The following is a 12,757-nucleotide window of genomic DNA, read 5'->3' on the forward strand; positions in this document are numbered from 1 at the left end:
GGAGAACTATGACATCTGAAAACATTGCATTAACACTACACCTACATAACAATGTTAGCCAGGACACACCAAAAAAGACTTTGGCCTGACTACAAGGTATCCCTACAGCACAGGCTGCCTGAGGATGTCCATTTGTTGACAATATGGGTGGTGCCTTGGGATGCACAGGGTGTCTCTCACAAGTGTTCCTATGACTCTGTCTTGGCATGTGGGCTAGTCTAGTCAGGGGTTAAGACTTGTCTGGGCTGCATCAAGCCTGGCCACACAGACAAGAGACAGAAAACATGTGCAGAGATGTGCCAGTGTGTGCACACAGACACACACGCCCACATCTTTATGCGTGCATATAGAGGTATACGCATATCTAACTTCTTAAGCTTTTGCAAGTAACTTGAAACCTTACTATTAAATATCTATGCATACATATGTTGGTATATATGGTCTTCTCCACAGGAAGATAAGGTAATTCAGGCACTGTGAAGCTCTAGTGCTAAGCTGCTGGGGTAAGACTGGGCTCTGCCCATTCAAACTGTGAAAACAATAAGGACGGAGATGGCCCAACAAGGACAGCCCAGGGATGGCCCAGCTTTTCTGGGCCCCAGCACTGTTGCCAGATTGTCCACATAAGGGAAGGGCTTCTCCTTGTGTCTACTGTGTTCAGACCAGTCACAACTGCAAGTGTTCCTAACAGCTTGGTGCTAAAACTGAAGACACTCTTCTCCAATTTGTGTCACTGATTTTCACATCAGTCCCTAGTCTCCATTTATGTGCTGCCCACCTGTCATCCCTGCTATAGAGTAGGCGTATAGGAACCCCCTCCTATGACAGCAAACATTTGGCTTCCACACACTTCTATTTCCTTAGACTGCTTCTGCTAACAAAACGGAGCAAGTATAGTGGGCATGACTCAGTCCTTTGCATACAGGTATGAAAATAACTTTTAAATTGTTACCATAGGTAGGTGATGTCTCCAGAACTAAACATAAATTACAGAATCAGACAACTGAAAAAATGGCCTGAATAATACTTTTACATAGATGTGTATAAGGCAACAGCTGTTGAAACTTGGAAAGATTTCTAGAGAGCATAATGAAAGCTAAAAAAGTCTGAAAAAAGAGCACCCAGTGAAAACTGTTTGACCTAGTGAATCATATATGATGTCTTCTTCAGACAGTGTTTTTGGGTTTTATTTTTGGAAAAAAATATAATAATTAAGACATTTCCACAATATGCATATTATTCCTCCTATAGATTTATAACTGGTTTCTTTTCAGTTATTGTCCTGTATTAAGATTGCTTACATAAACCTTATGACAATGCTATATAAAGCATTCATTTAAACAGCAGTTGTTCTTTTCTAAGCAAAAGAGTTATTAATGAAATGTCACCATATGTTGATAATGTTAATAACGTTCTATTTACTGCTAATTTTGAAGAACTGGTCTTGATTATTCCACTATTGTGAATTTCTGAATTATTTAACTACCTGAACTGATCAGTACTTACAAAAGCAAACTCAACTCTTAGCTTGGGAAGAAGGTATCACCTGACATCAATGGAATGGAAAAAAATTCCTATTTACCTCTTGACACACTGACAAGTTTCAGCTACTTTTGGGTTGCGTGTTAATGTTAACAGAGGACAATATTTTGCTAACCCCTATACTTTGTGAAACTCCCAAGTTGCACAGCTGTATGAAAACAGTAAAGTGAAGATGCCATAATGGTTATAATAATTAAAAACATTTAAAAATATATAGCCACAATTTGTAGCACTCAACACAGTACTTCAGAGGCTCTTGAGCCGCTTAAGAGGCTAGCTTTTTCCTTTAGCTTTCAGCTCTTCACTGAAATATGCTTCATTGCTGGAAATCTACTGAAGCCTGATTTTAGAGGAACTGTGCTGGAGGAGAAGTTTATGAGGGTACTTCCCAAACCCAAATCCATTCTTTTTCCATTCTGGTAGATGCTTTTGCGGTGGGAAAAATCAGCCTGAGACACAGGCTCAGCTTTGAAATATGATGACTGAGATAAAATTTGAACACAAAAGGACCAATTGAAGGGTTGCCTAGGTAACTCTTTCTGAATGGCCACTGTGTAATTTAATCAGCCAACTCAGCTGGAATAAAGCTTTCTAAGTTACTGCTGCATAAACAGCGCTGAGTAGCAAAGTACTTCCTGAATTGCCATCTTTAGAGATTAGCCATGATTAACAATTATATTTAATCACAACAAAACTTTACATTAGTCTGAGTTTGCACATGAATCTTAAAAATATCTAGACAGTAATGCGTATGTTGGTTCCTGCAATACTGTACCAGTACACACTCTAGCTCAACATGAGGCCTTGTTCTATTTCATATCTGCATCAAACACCTCTGGGTGTGCATGAGCACAGAGGCAACATGAGTGGCTGTAGCAAAGAACCATAAATAATTGCTTTTGGAGATTGCCAGATGTCTCCTGAGAAACCTTAATCTATCTGTTCCAGATCTTTTCTCCTTCCTGTTGTCTTACATCATCCCTTTCCCCAAGACAGCTATCCCCTAAATATAAGGTCAAACACAGAGTGCAGGCAAACACTTTTTCTTGCTAGTTTAACTCCAGAATACATTACAGATGTTGCAGAATGGATCATGGATCGTCTTTTCCTATTTTGTAAATTGGATTTAGCATCTGATTTTCAATGCTGGCCTTCCAAAAATCAGTGGAAGTAATGAAGTTTAAAGTATTTGTAGATCTAGCTTCCATGAATTTCAAAGCAATACTAAATTATCCAGTGATGCTGAAGAAAAGAATGGGAAATCATTTCAGCAGCTCTAAAACCACACAAATGAGAGTGTCATGCTGTGGACTAAGCGGCAGTGACAGAAAATGACTCAGCACAGATTTATGGCAGAGATTCCATGCACTGTCTGTGGCTCCAGCTGCGTACATACTGAATATGCACTATCACAGTTTGTAGAAACTAATTCTGAAAATATAGTTTTATTTCAGTCTCTTCTTTTTCTATAGAAAAATCTGTACTTGCAATGTTCAGTATGATTTTATTCTGCAACACTAAGAAGAAAAGGCAATCATAACATGATATATACCCAGGAATTCAATTGCGTAAACACATTGGATGGTACCATTTTAAGATACTTTCTGGTATCTGCCTTGACCTCCACATGCTCTAACAGAAGTGAAGAATATTCTGCTCTCTTTATGATACAATGCCACTGCTGTGAAAAGATCTCAGTTTCTTTAGGGCAGCTGAAGTGCTACTACCTACCCATCTCCACTCCAAAACTCATTCCTTGCTATGACTCAGCAGCTAATTAACTTCAACAGTACTGGACTGGGTATATGGGACATCTGCATCACCTGATATGATGAACTCTGATGAGAACCCATTAGAAAGAAATTGCCACATTAAGTCAAAACAAAAGCCAGTTTACACTAGTACCTTGCAATGGTCAGACACTGGCATTCAGAGACTAAGTATTGGAATATGGCATATTTTTTCATCTTCCACAAATTCATAGAAGCATAGCAATATTTAAGCTGGAAAAGACACTTTAGATCATCAAGTCCAACCATAAGCCTAACACTTCCAGCTCCATCACTAAATCACGTCCCCAAGCACCATACCTACCCAAATTCTAAATATTTCTATGAATGGTGACCTTTATGCTTGATAATTGATCCAATTCTTGATAACCCTTCACATGAAGAAACTTTTGTAATATCTGATCTAACCGACTCTGACGCATCTTGAGGTAACTTCCTCTTGTCCTGTCACTTGCTACTTGGGACAAAAGGCTGACCCCTACCTGGCTACACCCTCCTGTCAGCCAGCTGTAGAGAGCAATAAGGTCTCTGTTAAGACCTTTTCTCCAGGCTGAAACACCCACCTCCCTCAACTGCTTCCTGCAGGATTTGTGCTCCAGATCCATCACCAGCTCCATTGTCCTTCTTGGACACACTCCAGCAATTCAATGTCTTTCTCGTAGTGAGGGGCACAAAAGTGAACACAGGAATTGCGATGTGGCCTTACCAGTGCCAGGGGTATAGTGGAAAAATCACTGCCCTGGTCCTCCTGGATGCACTATACAAGCCAGAATGCCACTGGACTTCTTGGCCACCTGGGCACATAGTTGGCATGTGATTAATTGCTGTAGGCCAGCACAGAATCACAGAACCATAGAATAGTCAGGAAGAGACCTCTGGAGATCTAGACTAAATGACCCCCAGGTCCTTTCTCGTCATGAAGTTTTTCATTCCCCAGCCTGTAGCATTGTTGCATGAGGTTGTTGTGACCCAATGGCAGCCCACAGCATTTGGCCTTACTGAACCTCATACCACTGGCCTTAGCCCATGCATCCAGCCTATCTGACCCCTCTGAAAAGCCTTCCTACCTTCCAGAAGATCAACACTCCAACCCAACTAGCATCATCTGCAAAATGACAGGGTGTACTTGATCCCCTCATCCAAATTATCAATAAAGACATTAAGCAGGACTGGCCCCAGTAGAGAGTCCTGGAGAATACCACCAGTGACTGACATCTGGATTTACCTTCATTCACCACCACTCTTTGAGCTCTGCCATCCACTACTGAGTAGTGGAGAACTGCCATCACGCAGTCCACCCATCCACACCATGGAAAACTATGTGGGAAATGGTGTCAAATGCTTTACTAAGGTCCAGGTAGACAACATCCATAGCCTGTCCCACATTTACTACATGAGTCAATTCGTCATAGAAGGAGACCAGATTGATCAAGCAAGACCTGTGTTTAACAAACCCAGGCTGGCGGGGCACGACCCCTTTGATGGGGGGGTCACACATGCTGTGTGATGGCACTCAGGGTGATCTGCTTCATGACCATCCCTGGCATCAAGGTCAGACTGACAGGCCTGTAGTTCTCTAGATCCTCCTTCGCACCCTTCCTGTAGCTGGGCATCATGTTTGCCAGCTCTGGTCAACTAGGACCTCCCTAGTTAGCCAGGACTGCTAGTAAATGATGCAAAGTGGCTTGTGAGCACTTCCTCAGTACTCTTGAGTGGATCCCATCCAGCCTCAGAGATTTGTGTGTGTTAAGTAGTACAGCAAGTCACTGACCACTTCCCCGTTGATTATGGGGGCTTCATTCTACTCCCCATCCTTGTCTTCCAGCCCAGGGATCTGATTGACCCTGACTACAGACAATCTTGCTGTTAAAGAATAAAGCAAAAAAAGGCATTCCATACCTCTGCTTTTCCCTTATTCCTTGTTGCAACGTTTCCTGTTGTATCCAAGAAAGGATGGAGATTGTCCTTAACCTTCTTTCTGTTGCTGATGTCTTTCTAGAACACCTTTCATTTCCAGTAACACCTTTCACTGTCTTTAACTGCAGAAGCCAAATTAAGTTCTAGATGGCCTTTGGCCCATCTAGTTTTGTCCCTGCACTACCTCACAATATCCTGTAGTCCTCCTGAGCTGCCTGTGCCTTCTTCCAAAGGTCAAAAACTCTCCTTTTCCTCCTGAATTCAGCCTAAGCTCTGTTCAGCCAGGCCAGTCTTCTTCCAAGACAGATTCTCTTTCAGCATATAAGTGCTTCTGCACTTTTAAGATTGTTTTCTCAAACAATGTTCAGCCTTCCTACACTTCCTTGTCCCCTTGAGACCACACCCCAAGGAACGCTATCAGCCACTCGTGTAAACAGTCTGCCCTCTGAAAGTCCCAGATAGTTCTGGCAGTTCTGCTGACCCCTTTCTTACAGCTATGAGAATAGAAAGAAGCTCTCCTTTAGTGGTCTTGTGTCTCTGACCACCACATCTCCCACTAAATCTCTGTTCACAAGCATCAGGTTCAGCTGGGCACCTTCCCTGGCTGGCTTCCTCATCCATTGCAAGAGAAGTATCAAGGCATGTTTCACACAGTTCAGAAACCTCCTGGCCGTTCCCTTTCTGCTATGTTGCATTTCCAGCAGATATCCTGAATGTTGAAGTGTCCCAGAAGAAAAAGGTCCAGCAATTGTAAGACTTCCTCCACTGCTTATAGCATATCTTTTCTTCCTCTTTGAACTGGTTGGATGGTATATCTATCTCCCACCAAGATAATGATTTTGTTGGTTTTACCCATAATTACTCAACCCTTCCTTCTATCACCATAATATCAAGCTCTAGAAAGTCAAACAATCCATAACATACAGGGTTACCACACCACCTCTCCTTCTTTGCTTATCCCTTCTAAAGAGTTTATAACCATCTATTGCATGACTCCAGTTGTGTAAGTAATCCCACCATGTTTATGTTACTGCAATTACATCATAGTTTTCTATTTGCACAATGGCTCCCAGTCCCTCCTGTTTATTGTACATGCTGCATGCATTAGTGTAGAGGCACTTTAGTTGGGCTATCAGCCCTGTCATATATTGGGTGGGCAGGAGCCTTAATTACCATGTGACTCTTCTCAGGTGCTTCTGTTGTTTCTAATGGATTGATGATGATTAGGTCTTTGAAGCTGTATATGGATCTTGACCCACCACCTCCACTGAGATGGTGAAGGTGTTATGTGAAGTAGTACTGGGACATTTCAAATGTGCTTTGGTGTACTCCACACACAGCAGAGCAGACTGAAGGACTGCAATAGCACACTGCTCCTCAAACATTGATGTGCCACTCCTAGGCTTATCTCTAGCATGCCTGGTTTCATCCCTTTCTTCTTTCAAATCTAGTTTAAGGGTCTTTCACTGAGCCTTGCTAACCCTTTGCCCCTTTGAGACAGGTGTACCCTGTCTGTCATCAACAGGCCCAGACTTGTTTAAGCCAAGCCACAATTAAACCCCCTAAAATTCTGCTGTTGATAGTACTCTTGGAGCAAGTTATTGACCTTCTGAGTCCTTCTATTTTCTTCCAGCATCATGTCCTGCAACTGGAAGAATACAGAATTACATACTTGTGCCCCTCATCCCTTAACCAGTCATTAAAGGTGTAGCTGCATTAGATCTTCACATATAATAGTCATTACTGTGTTTCTATGAAATCCTTACTAATTCTGTTGTAATTCTTTTTACTCTTTATGCATAGGATCCTCATTTCTTCTTGCTGATGTTTGTGACTGTCTTTTTGTTACAGAGACATCCGCAGTGCTGAATATCAAATGCATACAAATGCCTAGATGAGATAATTGTGGTACCCTGGCATACATTTTATTGTTGTTATTATTATTATTAATGACAATAAGGAAATGAATCCTCTATTAGGAAAATTCCCTCTTTGCATCTTAAGAAATGAGATTAGAAGTGTTATTCTGCTTGGTGTTCTCTTTCATACATTCATAACAAATATTCTTTTAAACCAATCTACATACATTCAAAACAAATATTCTTGCTACTTCAGCTCTTCTTTTATTTAAATCATTACAAACAATTAAAAGGGTACAAAATCTATGGATGTTCCATATTTCACAGTTCTTTATGCAAGAGCATCTATCAAATGCTTATCTGTAATCCCAGGGAAGAAAGCACTTACTGGTTTGCTCAAGACCATTGTAGAAACATGAGGTGATGTGTGTTGGAAGGGACCTTAAAAATCACCTAGCTCCAGCCCCCCTGCCATGGACAGAGATATTTCCACTAGACCAGATTGCTCAAAGCCCCACCCATCCTGGCCTTGACCGCTTCCACAGCTCCAGCTGGGGCATTCACAACTTCTCTGAACAACCTATTCCAGTACCTCACCACCCTCACAGCAAACAATTTATTCTTATTATCTAATCCAAACCTATCAAATTTTCCCAGTAAAATTTTTTCAACCAGAGGAAATTATTATATGTTCACTTTATGTAAACAATGCAAGCATATGGTGACTTTTCATCCACAATTATTTTGTTTATAAAAAACAGCTTATAGCAAACTCCATCTGCCAAAGTCACAAGTAGTCCTTCTAGCAAACATCACAAAATCACTATCTCAATAGAGGCTTACAATCATATTACATTAGGAAAACCAGTTTCTTTTCTGGCACAATATGAAACAGAATTTTACACTTTTTTCCACACATTAGGAGAAAATGGAAAACAAGTAAAAAGAACCATCTCAAACTTACCAGAAATACTGTTCACCAACTACTCATATTGTGTAACAGCTATAAATATGAACTATAAATACCATATTCTGAGGATTAATCTTAGTCCACCTAAAACGAAGAGCTAAGCTATAAATTCTCATGCTTGTACATTTCTTGTGCATTATGACTGCTGATACAATTAATCAATAAACAATTAGCATGAGAGCTCCAGAAGAAAGGAAACTTAAGACAGGAATTATGCACATTTCCATTTGCTTATGCTACAGTACCACCTTTGCTTATGCTATTGTACCACCTATAAAGAGGCAACTCCTTTGCTGCAAAGGACTGCTCAGGTCTTCTTTTGTTTTGGGGTGGGTTTTTGTTTGTTTGTTAGCTTGTTTTCGTGGGTTTTTTTGGAAATGAGTTCTGTACAATCCAAATTTTCACAATGAGTAAGTCAAGAAAAACAGATGTGATTGTGATCTCAAATGTACTCTGTCCCAGAGGTGTATAGTGATTTTCAAAATCAAGGTTTATTGTTTTCTTTAGAAGGGCACATCTCACATTAATCTATTTTACTAGAAAGGCAGAGAATATAGACAATACTCTATGAACAGCCTCAAGTCTCTGCTTTCTGCTTATCTGTAAGCCACATCACTCATTTATCTTCTCCTACGTGTCATTAAAAGAAAAAAAAGTGAAACAAGGTGAGAGAGTAAGCTAGTACAAGAGTACGCAATTTCTGTAGGGTGACTAAGAAAGGAACATCTTTCCTTACAAATTCTTGAATAAAATTCTAGCAGGCAATAATATTAAATCCATTAGCTTTCAGAATGCATTCTGTATATGTGGACACTCTTCTTAGGATGGCTAATTTGTGCTAATCCTTGCTTCACCATGACTGAAAAGAACTGAAAAGAGCTACCTTTAGAGTGGACCCTACAGGAAGGAGTAAGGTCAAATAGGTGTTTGGTTCAGATTCTCCTCTTGCTGCTTGTGTCCTCTTATTTCTGCACTCGAAGAAATAGGTAAAATTACAGCTCCCAAAACTTTTATGCTAGTTTTTATGCTATGTTATAGCACTCTTTAGGGAATTTGAGAAGAAATTCTCAGAATGTAACACAAAAAACTGCAGTCAATTCACCTGGAGAAATAACGGCTATGGTATCATGGAGATACTTCTAACATCTCCATCCTCATGCCATTTTTCACAGTCCTAATTTTTAAGTAAGTCAAACTGGTATACAGCAGCAAAAAATGTGGAGCAGGCAACTAGGCAGAATTGTGAAAATAAAGATCAACTCCATTTGATAGCAGTACCTTCTCTTTAAGTTACAATGAACAAACAAAATCCAGGCATTTACTTTAGTCCAAGTGTGGCAGCTGAAAAAGTATTTGGGATTTGGAAAATAACCTTTTTATGATGAATCAAACAACTACCAGGGATGCTGGAATATGTCACAGCCTTACAACAAAGGCTGCTGTAATCTTCTCTATGCTCTCTCTCTATGAAATAGTAAAGTTCAACATAGCTCAGATTAATACCCTAAGACAGAGAATGCAGTGCTACTCACATTCTCACCAAGCTAATTTGATGTGAATAGAATGAGTATTCCAGGGCAGGGGAGATATGTCCCAGTCAATGCTCTGTCCTGAAATGGTGCTCCTGCTCTTCAGTGGGGAAGGCAAAACATGCTTTGCCAGACTGTTGCTCAGGTAAGCGGATTAAATCCAATGGAAGCAATGAAGCTTTTGCACCACTCTCCTGTGACATAAAAATTGCCTTAGATTTTCATGGAACACTTATCTCAGTCATAGTTGGCATGTAAATACTTTCCAGCAGGGTTTCCACGGAAACAGGAAAACCCGTGCGCATGTGTACATGTGTATGTATGTATGTGCGTGCATGTGTGCGTGCGTGTGTGGGTGGGAGGAAAAGGTGTTCAGATTGGAAACTGAGTATCTTCAGATTGGAAACTATTTTTAGGTAAGCCACAGGTTAAAACAGCTACCAAATGCTAGTTAAGAAGATGTCAGGGGGTGGAACTGAACTTCTCAGAAGGATCACATTCTGAAGGGCACTTTATAAAACATTTAATGAGCTAGTAATTGTCCTTTCAGTCTTCTTTTATTTTCTTGTGCATGCTTGGTACCACTCTATGAAGTGTTATATAACAGAATCTTCTCTTCTGTGTCAACCTGCTAAAGGTTAAGAGACAGACTGCTGTAAGTAGAACAAAATCCCCAAGGAAGTGCAATATCCAGGAGAAAGGAAGGCAATTTCTGACTTCAAATAAAGCAGTAATGTCTTACAGATGGTATGGTGGGAGGAGGTATTGTTCCCTCCTGCGCTGCCTAAAAAGTAGGAAAGAGACCACAGCCGTCTGTCCTTCTTAGCTGATGATCCCAGTTTTGTCAAAGAGTAGGATATCAGCTGCTACTTATAGTAAAGTGGGGCAACAAGAGTCTCACTATCAGACACAAATATTGCTGGGTACATTTTCTGGACACCCTTTCTGAATTTCTGCAAGCAGCATTGAGAGAGTTTTTCTTGTTGCTCAAGGGCTTGAGCTAGAAAGAAAACAGTTGAATTTCCCTGGAGGACAGTGGAGTAAGAAAAATTGAGTTAAAGTCCTAGGAAAAAGGGAAAGAGAAGAGCAAGACAGTGGACTTTGGAAGAGCGAAATGAAGAAATTGAAAACAAAACAAAAAATAACCCAAATGAATTAGGTGAACTCCACATAGTCATGACACCTTTCAGGAGTCATTAACTTGACAGTGTCCTGTCTTATGTGGCATTTCAGCTCTGTGTAAGCCTGTCGTTCTTTCTTGAAAGAGAAGGAAAGGAGGAAAGAAAAATAATTTGGGAAAAAATATAAAGAGGTTCCTAAAAAGCCCCTAAAGAAACCAGGGGAGCTAAGTGGAAAACTAGATCATGGCAATTGGGAGTATTATCCTTTTAAAAAATTATTTTACAAGTATATGAAAATTAAAATACAATATGAAAGCTGTTTTTTCTCCTTTGCAGTCTTAGCCTGACCCAATCTTTTTTCACAAGGGTATTTTCCTCAACATTGTAATTTTAAAATAATAGGGAATTTATATGTTAAATGGATTTATGTGCATATTTGGATTTTACTAGAGGAACATAGAACATTTAATGTAATTATTTTCATACAATTCTAACTCCAATATAGAGATTGATATTCTAAAACTCTTGTGTCCATGGATTTAGATCCAGACACTATAATCTACATCAGTGAAAACTAAGAAAAAACTCAGAAATATGCTTGTTTTGCAAAAGGGTAAGCATGAAGACCAGAGTGGAACTTGGCAATGGAGGAGAAAGAACAAGATGCCTGTGTAGGTCTTCTCTATCATCACGGCAAACATGCTTCACAATGACCTGCTATGTGACTAGAGCCATTTCACATCCTGCAGTTTTCAGGACAGCATTTTTTTCCCCTAAAGGCATACTTGAAGCTTTGTCAGTCCAGACTGACAGTGTCTCTAGTTTTCTCAGTTCTAAATTATTATTACCACAACAGGGAGGCACTAACAGGTTTTTTTAAGGGATTTTTCTAAGCAGCGCTTACAGATTGCAAAACCTTATCGTTCGACTATACAAATTGAAAACCAGAGAGAAGCAATTTTATATTGTCTTTCCAAATTCTCACACTACAGAAATTTCTTTTCCATTAAAGTAAGGAAAAACAATCTAAATTTCAAGCTACTTGATTGAATTCTACTTAGAAACAGAAGCAAATTGTATCAATATACAATGGAGCACACTTGGTTACAAAAAGATCAAAATTGAAGACCATTTGTAGGTCAAGTTTTGAAAAGCTAAAAAAAAGGCTTAAGAGGGCAATGACCAAGTTCCCTTCTTCCAATTTTAATATTCATCAATCAATGGAAAGGGTCACAGAAATATTGTGAATGGCCTTCTGTTGTTGCCTGCAAATTTTGTTGTCTTCTATAAATGGAGAGTAATCTTATTAGTAACCTTATCTCAATATACAGAGCAGAAGGAAACTCAATCACCCAGTGTTAGCTTCAGAGTGATGCTAGAGTTTGGAAAGGCGATTAAGGAAGCTATGCATAAAAGCCAGGCAATACATTAAGGAGAGCCTCTGGTACACTACAGAGCTGGCAGAGACCCTGAAGTAGGGTCCTAAGTATTATGGAAGCCTATTTACTTGTTCCATGGATGAGTAAATTATTTGTATTACAACTTCTCAAAAATTTCAGTATGTACTTTTAAATTATAAAATATGTTTCAGCAATACTCAAGCAGCCTAAGAAAGCTGCCAGGTTACCACTGAAAGAAGACAAAATTGGAAAGGCCACTGGGGACGAATCCAGCATGGACCATCTCAAAATGCTGTTAGGAGACTGCTAGATTTTATTTTGACAGCAGATAAATCCTTCCATTTAGATTGATGGAGCTAAATCTGCAGACTCATTCCTCCACCAGTTACAAACTGCCCTGCTTTGCTCTATTGTGCCATTTGGATAAGGATAAATAATGTATCCCACATCTAATACATTAGAATCATTGTTCAGAATGTCCTAATACTTGCTGAAATAAACATAAAAGTTCCAAAGCCTGCATCACTGCAAATTTAAACTGTCCAAAGGGAGGTGAAAGGAATTGCACATTGTTGAGTAATGTACTCTTGCAATAATTTTCCCTTCTTCCCCTGCAGTGGCTTGAAATT

At 39.8% G+C, this 12,757-nt stretch overlaps 1 protein-coding gene across 5 annotated transcripts in view; it reads right to left on the reverse strand.

The window, feature by feature from the left end:
• The window catches only part of SLC24A2 (solute carrier family 24 member 2), a 112,257-nt gene that overhangs the window by 16,268 nt on the left and 83,232 nt on the right, over positions 1-12,757 (reverse strand). The gene's annotated exons all lie outside the window — the stretch shown is intronic.

Source organism: Lonchura striata, chromosome Z (assembly GCF_046129695.1).
Source record: "Lonchura striata isolate bLonStr1 chromosome Z, bLonStr1.mat, whole genome shotgun sequence".
In the NCBI taxonomy this organism is placed as follows: Eukaryota; Metazoa; Chordata; class Aves; order Passeriformes; family Estrildidae; genus Lonchura; species Lonchura striata.